Source organism: Phalacrocorax carbo, chromosome 12 (genome assembly GCF_963921805.1).
Source record: "Phalacrocorax carbo chromosome 12, bPhaCar2.1, whole genome shotgun sequence".
In the NCBI taxonomy this organism is placed as follows: Eukaryota; Metazoa; Chordata; class Aves; order Suliformes; family Phalacrocoracidae; genus Phalacrocorax; species Phalacrocorax carbo.
Window position 1 is genome coordinate 17437920 of NC_087524.1, and position 12431 is coordinate 17450350.

Sequence of the window (12431 nt, forward strand, 5' to 3'; positions counted from 1 at the left end):
CAGAAGTAAAGTTCATGAGTTGCAGCTTACATTTGTTGCGAAGGGAGAAGAATGGCTTGGGAACCCTTGAAGGCTTCTGGGAGAGGTGCACACAGTGACAACAGGTGTAGCTGCTCTCTCTAAATCAGTGTCATCCATTATAACTTTAGGAGGTGCTGACAAGTCCAGATTCCAGTCAAAATTCAGTTATTTTCCTAAGCACAGGGAAATGTTTTAAAATACATGAAGTCATTAACATGCCCATTCCTGCATTATATGGGAGATTAAACCTTTATTTTCCAGGAGTGGGAGATATAAAAAGGCAAGTTTATTTGTTGCCTGTCTCTGGTTAGACGGTAAACTGCCTTCCAGGCCCCTGGCAGGTGTTTATCACAAGGGTGCTAGGGTGGATGGAAGATGCACGGCCAGCTGCCTGTCACAGTTGGTTAGAACTTCCATTCACAAAGAACGCTGGCTTGTTTGAACCACACTAGTGCTTTATCAGCTGATGCTGACTTCGGTTTTAAACCCTGCTGTCTTCTTACTCCATTAACTGAAGCAGCAAAAGATGCATATTCAAATCCAGCACTTTTACAAGCAGAACGAATGAACTGCAGGAGATCTGTAGCTGATAGACTACTATCATGCTGCTAGAGGAAGTGGTGGTTGTGACAGAGAGGCAGAGGTGAAGAAAAGAATATGACCAGTAAGGTAGCTGTGATGTTGCTATACCACCCGTCATGTGGCTGTAAGTAGGAGGAGAACTAATGGGGCAAATTCTCTTTTCACTTCATAGTGCTGGTAATGTCACAAATATAAACTAGTTCTATCAAATATTGCAGGTTTGGGTTTGTTTTCCCCCCGCCCCCCCTTTTTCAACAGTAGACCTCAGTTAAACTCTTGAACCCTTAATATGCAAAAAACGTTGAGTTTACATACGGAGTTTGGGAGTGTCTGCTGTCCTCTCTCTATTTTTGGAAGGTTTGGCCTGGAAGCCATGTATGCTGAAATCATACAGAATTCAGTCTGGAAACAGACCCTGTCTTTCAGGTCCACACAAGTTCATAGACACTTATGATGAAAAAGCCTTGTATCATTTCTGGTACATCAGTTCATTGCTATATACAGCTAATTCCTGATGAATTTTAAAAAATCCTTTTCTTACATTCATTTTAAGCGTCTTACATAGTAGGATTTTCCTGCAGCTTAAAATTAGGCTGGTTATTATGTGGTTTGTGAGTTCACTCAAGGATAAATACCTCTCTCTGATCTAATCTTGAGCCACCTAATTGAACATTTCTTATCTGATCATGGTGCCTCATTTCAAATTGCTCTGAATTCATCATGGCAGTGTGATTCTCCTCTATTAAGCTACAGGTTAATATTACAGTTTACTATGTGCTCCAATAATTTCCTGCATCATTTTGGGTTTTTTCTGTTGTTAACTTCATTTTATGTACTTAAGTATATAACTGGTAGCACATTTACTTGGTTTTCTCACCAAATGTGCTAGTAAGAAGTTTAGGAGATACTTCTTTGGGCTACTGCACTCTGGGACTCTCCAGGTATTGAAAACATTGGAAAATATCTGATCATGTCTGAAAGAATTACGTGATAGAACCAGATATGAAGAGGAGGGAGGGATGCATGGTGTGCTAGAATGAGCAGCAGTAGGTGAGAAGTTACGGTCTCCCTTGGTTCTTACACTGTTTGTGAGGACTGGTGCAAAGAGACCTGACTGCCAGCTAATGCAAGGACCAAGATGATGCTTTAGGAGCTGTGAGAGTATCACTGGTACTGTCTTTTAAAGCCTGTTTATATGCTTCTTGGCAAGTTCTATAGAGTGATTATCAGTGCATGTTGTAATTGTACATGCCATAAGCTGCCTATGCAGGGGTAATCTTAGAGGTGGGATTCCTGTAAGATAGTATCACTGGTGGAATACACTGTAAAGAACAAGTGTTTGAAGACAAATAGATGCCTTGTAAAATAGAAGTTATAACAATATATGTTCTAGTCTTCTGAAAATCCCATAAGGCATTTGATAATGCAAAGCAAAGAAAATTAATTTCAGCAATTTTTAATCTAGCAATTTTAGAAGTGGAGCAAATGAACTGGAACAGATATTTGTTCCTTAGATCTGAAACATTTGAAAGGCTGGCCTTAGTGTCTGGTAGAGTTTTACTTCTTCTGATTTATTTAACAAAAGAACCTGTCAGTTACAAATAGTTTTATTACTACTGCCAAAAAATAATTTTATGTAGGACCCTTTGAAGGTTCTTTATGGAGAAAGCTGCAGTTCTGCAGTGAACAGACGGGGTCTTTGACCAAGAACGAACACCTATCTACTTTACTGGATATTGTTAGACTATTTTTGTGCTGACTGATTTATTTATGTGCTGATTGATTTAAAGCACAATTTACCAGGACTGCAGGTAGATTTCTGCAGGTGGAGAAGGAGTTAAGCATACTTCATGTGTATGATGAAGGATGACTAGTGGGCATTTTAGAAAATGAAGAGGTGGAAACTGAGGGATACTGCAAAAGACAGGAAAAACAGATCTCAAGGAAAGCATGTTTTAGAAGCACAAATTTATAGAAATCTATAGAAACTTATAGAAATCTAATCCAATTGCTGTCTGAAATTAATTTCCCTAAGCTTTTAGCTCTGAAGATTTTGGCTTAAAATATGAATCCAGATCATCTTCCCAGGTTGTTGGTGATAACTTAGTTTTGGGCGCAGAACTCTAAGTCGGAGAAAGACCTGAGCCATGGCATTTTAACTATTTATCTGTATAAATGAGGATAGGCTGCTAACAGCAAGCAGTAGTGGTGCTGCAAAAATATTATGTGTTTATGTTAATATAGTTTAATGAGTGAGTCTTGACCTGTTGCCAAAACTGGGTCAACTTCTTGATTAGATCTGACCTTAAATGTTTGCTTATGTTCATATGTTAGTTACCAGAGCAGTAAGTAGACAAAGTAAAGGAACTAGACACCACTCATCTGGCAGTCAGAAATATCGCTGTAGAACAGTCTTGTGTTCCTGTGTCTGGTTATGAATGCTGTGAACTGTGATGGCAGGGAGGGCTGAGGGGAGCACAGCATAGTGGTTTCAGAGTGTGGGGCCTTTACTGTCATAACCTGCCTTCTCTTTCATATTTGTTGACTTTTTATTGGGTAGTCAAAAAATTTTATTATTATTAAACTGCCAAAGGAATGTCCAAAGCCATATGGTGTACAGAGAAAGGGTGTGCCCAGAGACCTATTTCATATCTAAGCTCAACAAGCAATAGACCATTCTGATGTAAATACAGCTTTGCAACAGCAGCGAAACCCATAGTATTGTATTCTGATCTGCTTTCCAGGTAAATGATTTATGAATGGATTATCTCCTGAGCTTCTTAGAAAAAAAGTAGCACCTCTGCAATACAGACTTCCTTCAAATGTTCAGTAAAATAAGTTGTTTAGGTAAAAAAAAAAAAATTCCTAAGCAGTCTCATATCTAATATGCTGACATGATTGTAGTAATGAAGTCCTCGTACAACAAGTATGGGTAAATAACAGTAACACAATACATTTTATTTAGAAACACCAAAAAATCCTGTGTGAATGAAATGCCGGGTTCTTGACCCTGTTTGCTTTCTTAGAGGAAGTGATTAATTCATCGTGCTATAACTCCATTTAGGCTCTTATTCTACTCAAAACATTTGCAAGCAAACTGCAATTCCCAGAGCTTTGGTCCCAGTTTTATTTAGTGACTATTTTAAAATGTGTTAATTCTAAATGGGTCAGAACTATTTAAGCTGTGTTTTTCAGCTGAGGGATTGCTGTCATAGATTTAAGGATATTGCGTGAAACTGGTTTTGATACCTTTGTGCTGAAGAAAAAAAGAATGGCTTGGGAAGAGGGTAATTAAACCTCCTTGTTAACCTCCTTGGAGCCTATACTGCTTAGGATTGGTAGTTAGTGGCAGATCGAGCCCATGATCGTCATGAATACCCATATATGCACCTTGAAGTTGATGTGTACACCACAAATAAATTCATAACCACTTGCTAGTCGGGTTTGTCTCAGCTCATAGTTTGATTCACAGAATTGTTAGGTTGCAGGGTCAGTGAGAGTAGGCTCTTCAGCACTGTGTCCCACTGAGTTTTGCATGTCTCTGAATATGCAGATTCCACAGCTTTTCTCATAGAGAAACCTGTGGGTTTTTTCTGTCACAGTGGGAATGTTTTTCTTATGCTTAAATTCAATTTCCTGTACTTCAGTTTGTGCCCATTGTCTCTTCTCCTTTTACTGGGTATTGCTGTGAAGAGTCTGGCTTTACTTCCATTGATCTCAGATAGAAAGGTCCAAATTGATGCTAGTGGACTTTGCATCAACTGACTGAAAGACAAACTTGATAAACATTAAAATCAGTTGAATAACACAGTGGCCGCAGAGATAATTAAACTTACAATTTCATGTTGGGTTGGTTAGATTCTTGGGAATAGGAATCAATAAAAAATAACATTTTCTGTATAGAAGTGCTGTACTAGTAGTAGAAAATAAAATATGTGATTTTATTTTTATAGCTGCAATTTAGTTACTTAAATTAGTTTGAAAAGGTGACTTTTGGCTAAATTGTGTCATCGATTCTGGTTTTTTTGTTTGTGTTTTTTTTTTTTTCTTAATAGAAACCTTTATTGATTCCAGGGCTTCCTTTTTGCAAGGAAAAAAATTAAGGTTTGAAGAAATTACTTTGTGGTAACATGTCAATTTGATTTGCACAGCTTCCAGAGTGAATGTTAACAGTGCTGTTCAAGAGCTCTTATTTCGTGTGTGTGGTTTGTGTTTCTTTTGTCTTTTTTTTTCTCTTTGTATTATATTGGCTGAGAGTTGTAACAATTACTGACATCAGAGGATTTAATCAGAAATCTGAAATGAAGCATGTAATCAGGGTATTTGGTTGTAGGGACAAAACCAGCTACTTGTTATGTCATATGTGTTTTAATTACCTTGATGAATGAAGGGGTCTTGAAATGTTTTTAGAAGTGAAGAAGAAAACCATTTTCTTTGCCTTTCAAGCTATAATATACACTTATCTCATAGTTTTCATAGACAAAATGGCGAATTATATGTAAACACTCAACTTTTATGTATTGGTTGACTCCAAACAATTCCTTTCAGTGTCTATATTTAATAATTTGCACTTTATACAAATAAGACCTAGGTAGTCATATGCCATTAATGTAACTAACATTAGCAGTGACCAGATTGTCAAGGTTGTAACCTGTTGTAACATCATGAAGGATAATTTTTCAGTTTCATTATTTATGGTAATCCTCTGCAGATATGAACTCATTGCAAATCAAGGTAAACATCCATTTCCAGTGGAGGGCATAATCTTGCTCTGATCAAAATCAATGTGAGAACTGAATAGCCTGGAGAATTCTAATCTATTAATAGTCATCATTACTACATTGAAGAATTAATCAGCAAACAGGGTTAATGGGAGCAGTGACCAAGGAATTAGGATCTTAATACCTACCATACACTTCAATACAGCTTGAAGAAAATATTGCCGGTAGAGCATGTTACACACTGTAGATTCTGTTTATATTAAAATTAGGACATGCACATTATAAAAGTACTGGATATGAGGTCATCTCTGCTTATTTGTTTGGAGAAAGAATATGGTGGGAGGAAGTACAAACAACAAAAGGACAAAAGTAATTGGTTACCTTTTTCTGATGGCATAATAAATGAGGTTACCTCTTCAGACCAGTCCTGAATAGTAATTTCCTACTTTAAGTAGCCAGATTCCTCTATGAATGACAGCAGTAATTGCTCAATCTCTTGTAACAAGCTTAAGAATATATAAGAAATATTCTTCTGTAGAGGTCCCCCAGCCCTATCTTTGAAAAAGGAGAGAGGAATCCCAGCAGACTTTTTTCACTGCATAATTATTTCTTCCTTTGTGAGCAGGGTCAGCCCCCACATCCTACAGATATTAGGAATATGCATACCTTTCCCTCCAGCACTGACATATTTCCCAGAAGTAGAGTTCTTGCATTAGCTTCTTGAGACATTAGTAGGACTCCTAAGGAACAGAATGAAAGGTACTATACTGGAAAACTAATAAAATATGCATTTGATGATTGCCATTGAATGCAGGCGGCAGTAGGGGAAATAACCATGTGCTTCACCAACCTCATGCCTTACAGAGCAGCCCATCTTGTCTGGGAATGGCAGTATACACAACTTTAGAGGCAGCAACTCAGGAGACAGTTCCCTTATCCAGAATAGAGCAGGTGAGTGCTGAAGGTCTGTGCTTCCTGCTTTTTCTAGGAAGAATCAACAGTTACTTTCCACAAGCTATCAAGAGTTTGAGTATAAAGTGGCTCAGGTGCCAGTTTATCAAGCACCTCCAATGCATATTACTGGGATAAACAAGATGGCTCTTTACCTGCCTATTTTCTTTATGAAAAGATACAGCCACGCAGGTATGCTATTCATCTTTTTCAGTGCTTACCACTTATCTGTCTGTGTATACGCCAAGTCTTAAAGTGAAGGGACATGTCCTTACCTTTCCATCAGTTTCCCTGCAAACAGTAGGCTTCCTTCCAAGCTATGTAAGAGCTCTTTGCTTCTCGCCAGCTCCCAGCCTTTGATTAAAATGACTAAAAGAACTGAAGCATGAGGTGTTATATCTCTCATGTAGCAAAATTTAGCAGAACTTGTGAAGAAAACCTGAAAGTGTGATGTGATTCTTCATGGTAGCATGTTATTTAGCAATACCAAGGACTGCATGAAAAATCAGAAATTGTACCAGATGAGCCCATTGCTTTCTTGATCTCAGGGCTGTGATTTCCTGACTTGCAGTCCACTGTAATTTGTGATTCACATAGAATACCAAAGAGGTGTGTGGGGATGCTTTTTGTTGTTTCTGCTTGTCCTGATCTAGAGACCAGATCATGCAGGGAACATGAGTAGAGTGAGACTTCAGAGGAGAGTAAGCAAAAACATGGAATCATCTTGAATCCCTGGTCATCAGTGAGGAATAAAATGAATGACTCTGTGATTCAACAGTGTTCTTCCTCAAATGGTGGAAAGCTGAAGTTAAAAAGTGAGCTGGAAGTATGAGTAAATCTCTGAGCTAAGCCTGAAGAAGAGGAGGCTGAGGGCAGCCCTCATGGTGCTCTACAGCTTCCTCCCAAGGGGAGGAGGAGGGGCAGGTGCTGATCTCTTCTCTCTGGTGACCAACGCCAGGACCTGAGGGAATGGCAGGGAGATGTGCCAGAGGAGGGTTAGGTTGGGTTTTAGGAAAAGTCCCTTCCCCCAGAGGGTGGTGGAGCCCTGGAACAGGCTCCCCAGGGAGGCATCACAGCACCAGCCTGGCGATATTCAAGCAGCACTTGGACAAGGCCCTCACAGACATGGGGTGAATTTGGTGTGTCCTGTGCAGGGACAGGAGTTGGACTCGATGATCCTTGTGGGTCCCTTCCAACTCAGGACATTCTATGATAAACCAGTTTTCCCAGCAGCCACTGCTATTTTTTGCTTAATATAGCTCTTTAGTTTGCTTTCATCTGTGTAGGGAAGAAACTTAATTACATTTCAGTCTAATTCTCCCTTTTTGTTTGCCTAACTTGAACTTTTCAGGTAAAATTAATAAGCTAAGTATATGCTTGATTCTACAGCCTGTAGAAGACTTTGTGATATTGTAGGCTTTAGCTTTATGTGAAGCTAAGACCATTGTTCTTCTTACTGACCTTTTCAGTTAAAAGGTTTAACTTTTTTTAAACTGGTGTTGAAAAAACTGGTGTTTAGTTACACCAGAGATCTAAAGATAAATTTTCATCTGTGAACTGCAGTGACAGTTCTTCTCTGGAGTCAAATGGGTCAGAAAGCTCAAGACTAATTTGAAAATGGATAGCTATCAACTCAACTCAGACAGAGGAGGTTGGCACATCAATTTCTGACCATCTTTAAGGAAGAAGTCTCATTACAGCGCTGGGGACTACTGAGGTTCCTTGAAATTCCTTTCTGTGGCAGCATTTTAATTCTGATCAGGCATATGGGGTTGAAAACAGTGTTACGATAGTTCCTTCTAGCACCGTGTTTCACATCATTGTGTAGTCTTGGAGTCCACCATAAGAATAAAATAGATTATGTAAGAGAACATTTTACTTAGACTAGAGCTACTTGGAAGTAAAACAAACCTTTCTGTTTCCGTGGGGACTTTAAATCTACATTTAAGTCTACAGGGTGGTCACCTTCCTGAGTTGGGGTGTGTGTTTTCCACTCTGCAAGAGCTAGTTGTGATCAGTCTCCAAACACTACTGGTTGACTCAAAACGCCTTTGAGCAGTAAGAGTGATAGAGCTGACTCACATAAGTACAGGTTCTTGTAATACAAATAACCCTGAGTCAATCAGAATTATTTCAGTAAAAACAAGAGTATCCACTACAATTCTGCTGTAAGCAAAAGAAAAATCATTAAAAACCTTGAAATTGCATTAGAAAGTTAAAATACTACGCACCTTTTCTTTAGAGGTGGCTGACTTATTTGCCAAATTGCAGAAATCTCAGTCTTAAAGATTTCTGAAAAAGTTAATCTAGGTCTCTTGAAAATGGTGTGTGGGTGGGTGGGTGTGTGGGTGGGTGGGTGCGTGTGTGGGTGTGTGAAATTGCCAGTGGATAATAGCAAAGGAGGTCTTTTTTAGAAAAAAATCTCTGGCGGGGAAGGAGGGAGGAAGGAAAAAATTTTTGGATGCTTTTACTGAGGGAATTAATCAGTGAATAGAAATCAGAATGGTTGACCAGATGTTTTTGATATCATAGCATTTTCACAGACACCCAGGGCTAAATATTATTTGAACTCGTGAGGGGTGCTCAGTGATGCAAGAAGTTTTCTATCATATGATGAGCCATTTCACTCTTAATTGATTAGCCTGTCTTCTTTGCTGATCTCTTCTCACTGGCATCCAGTGATAGGCCATGTGGGAATGGTTTAAAGCTGCTCTGGGGAGACCAAGACTGGACTCTAGGAAGCATCTCTTTACCGAGAGGGTGGTTAAACACTGGAATAGGCTTCCTAGAGAGGTGGTTGATGCCCTAAGCCTGTCAGTGTTTAAGAGGCATTTGGACAGTGCCCTTAATAATTTTCTTTAACTTTCGGTAGCACTGAAGTGGTCAGGCAGTTGGACTAGATGATCACTGTATGTCCTTTCCTGCTGAAAATATTCCTTTCCTGTTCTATTCTGTTCTGTTCTCAGTCTTCTCTGCTCTGGTTGTCTTCCTTCATTACTTCCTTTAAATCAGTAAGTTTGTGTGGGTGAACACAGCAAGATCCTGTCTAGAAAAATGGAATTCCTAGTTGCTGTAAATGATAAAAAAGTCTAAAGGCAAGGGTTAAAAGATATTTATGCTATCAAGCAATAGAATAGTATATCACATTTTAGTATTGTTTAGTATAGCAAGGAGCCTAGAGTCTGAATGAAAAAGAGTGTTTCACTGTATTCAGAGAATATCTCTTGCAGTTAGGTAGGTAATGGGTAGGAGCTAAATAGGAAGAGCAGGAGTATAATTTGGATGTGCCTATTCATGGGTCTGGCCTTGATTCTTTTACCAAAAAATGTTATATGGCATACTTTGGAAATGCCTATATATCTGTAGCAATTATATTATTGATAACTGTACCATTCCCATACCAGTGTCTACATTTGTTTGGATTTGTCCTATTCCTCTTAGCTAAACTCTACTTATTTGGGCAGAAAGTGCTCTCAAGATTAGTTTTCTGTCCAGTCCACTCTGTAGCTTTGGGGGAAGGAGAGAGAAATCTTTTGGGGTTTTTTTCCTTCTTTGTCACAGTTATAAAGTCTCTGACAGACAGACTAGGAGTCTCCTTGGTGTGAGTTGTCGTTTTAGACAGCTGAGGATTACTACAGCAGTTCTTAGACAGCACCTTTGCTGTTGACTGGCTGATTGGTTAATATTTTATTTTTTAATTGATCTCCACAGTTAACTGTTCCGCTCAGTGTTGTTTGTCACTGTATAGTGCATTAGCATTGTATTATCTCCAAGGAGTTGCCTTCTCTGATATCAAAGCTGATTATGCAGTTCACGCTTGCACCAGATTTACTTGATAAAGCACTAATGAAATGAATGTAGTATTTATGGTGTGTCTTGGTGTGTCTCTAAAAAGAAAAAAGGAGACTGGAAAGTATTATGTCTTTAGAGTGAAAGGACAGCTAGCTTCTCCTCCCTTTTTTCACCAAATAATTGAAATTAGTCAGTTGTAAAAAGGAAAAGATTTTTACATTTTAAAAGCCATTCATTTGTTTGAAAAATTGAAGTTATTTATGTGCTTCAGAGTGAGAAAATTATTGAATTTCAGTAGAATTGTTTGCTATCCTGTGATAATTTATATAAAATATTACTGCAGTACAAGTAATTATACTTGGGTATCTAAATTTGAACTGTTAATTATCTTTAGCTAGCAATTTTGTGGAGGATAATCATATTTCCTTCAGTTGAAAGTGAATGTTTTAAGTAACAGATGAGCTACAAGCCACAGGTTTTTGGCAGTAATTGCTGCTACACCCCTATTTTCAAGATAAATCTCTTAATTAACAGCTGTATGGCAGAGTCTCTCTGAAATGTTTCATCCTCCTAAAGAAGAATCCAGGGAAATAAGGAATGGATTTCTTAAATATGCAAGGAAAAGAAAAATCTCCTGTGGGGTTTATTACTTCTTAATTCAAACTGCAAGTATACTCAGGAACGGTTGTTTAATGCTTTTACCTCTTCTCTGACATATTTATGTCTCAGTACTCAATAACAAAGTCTGTTTAAATTCATGAGGGACTTGTGAGATGAAGTCCTTAAAGTTTAGATTTCCAGCTCTCATAAAACAAATCTTGTTAGTCAGTTTGAGGTTCAGATTATGTATGACTCAAGCACACCGCTAAAAGACTTTGTTTTTCCTGAATTTAAAAAAACATGTGGGTTTTTAATACATGATATCATATCAGTGTAAAACAAGGATTCCTCGTTGGTATTTATCGTACCTAACAGACATGTTCTATGCCTTGTCTTTTACACTGTAGCAAATAACAGAGTAACTTTGTAATGGTAGTATATGGTAATATATTTTCTCCTTTTCTATGCATGATTAAGGAGATTAATCCCAGTTCTACAGCATACTCAGAATAAAAGCAATTTTATTTTTGCTATCTTCAGAAGATCTAGACTTAGTTGGAAATGAAGATACCTACTTTAGAGTCCCTGTTTCTCTCAAAAGAGTTATTTCAAAGTTGGGAGCCCAGCACTGAATTCAGTGATAGTATCATGTAGCTGCGCAGCCACTCTCCTCTTGCTGTCCTGATTCACTTTGCTACTTAAAGTGTGGTTGAAGAAGTTTTCACATTTCTTGCCTTTTTAATCCCCCAAACTCTTTTTTTACATAACCCCCGCCCCCAATGATAAGTTCCTCTTGCAAACGGAGGATAGACCAGGCTTCATCACTTTGCACTTTGCAGCGTAGCTGGAATAAATAACATTTTCCTGTTCCTGCTGGGTGTCACAGCATGAAAAGAGAAGCAGAGGTCTTCTACATAACCTTACTGCTTTAGCTGTGCATAGTCTTGGGTTTTCCCTAGTTTCCCGTAGCTTCTTTTAGAGGTATTTAGCAGGATTATTTGCAGGCAGTACTAACAGTGGTATAATCTAGCAAAATCCTTGATGCTGCCAACCATGCTGCATCTTGTGTTTGACAGAAGCATTCTGATCCTCTGCTGTAAAAAGTTTCTGTCCATCAAGGTACTCTTCAAAATGTCTTTTAACTGTATTTTACATGCTAATCTGGGTGCTTGTACCAATTCGCTCCAAACAAATTTTAAATTAAATGCACATCCTGAAAGATTGATACAAATACTTGCCATGGTGAATGGGAGGACAAGTAGTTGAGTAGGATATGATCCGTTATCAAGGATACTACTGATGTCATATGTATGGCAAAGCAGGAAGCAAGAAGTTATGCTGATCCAATGTGTGGGACTTGGTATATTCCAGTGTTGAAATGGAAAGAAAAGATTGTTCTTGCCACGGATTATTTGTAGTCAGATACCTCATAAATCCCCCAGTGAAATAGTTTATATTAGAGTTGAAGAGCTGATGATCTAAAGCTTGTGGCTACATACTGTATTTATGCTAAGGTCTAGCAGAAAGAGAAATTAATTCTCTGATTATTGATTAGTACTGACCTGTTTGAATTAACCTGGCAACTCTTATCTCAGTTTTAACAGGTTTTTTTTTTTCTCAAGAAAACTAGAGATATAGTATTAGGACTTTATTTCATAAAGGGATGAACATCTGATCTAACAAAAAAATTCAGTCAACACTTGGTACTCCTGATGCCTGTAAGGAGAAGAGTGTATTAGGCAGGACCACACTAGTGCAGCACCA

General features: G+C 38.2%; 1 protein-coding gene across 4 annotated transcripts in view; it reads left to right on the top strand.

Moving 5' to 3' along the window:
- PLPP4 (phospholipid phosphatase 4) overlaps positions 1–12431 on the top strand; it is a 64086-nt gene that overhangs the window by 35399 nt on the left and 16256 nt on the right. The gene's annotated exons all lie outside the window — the stretch shown is intronic.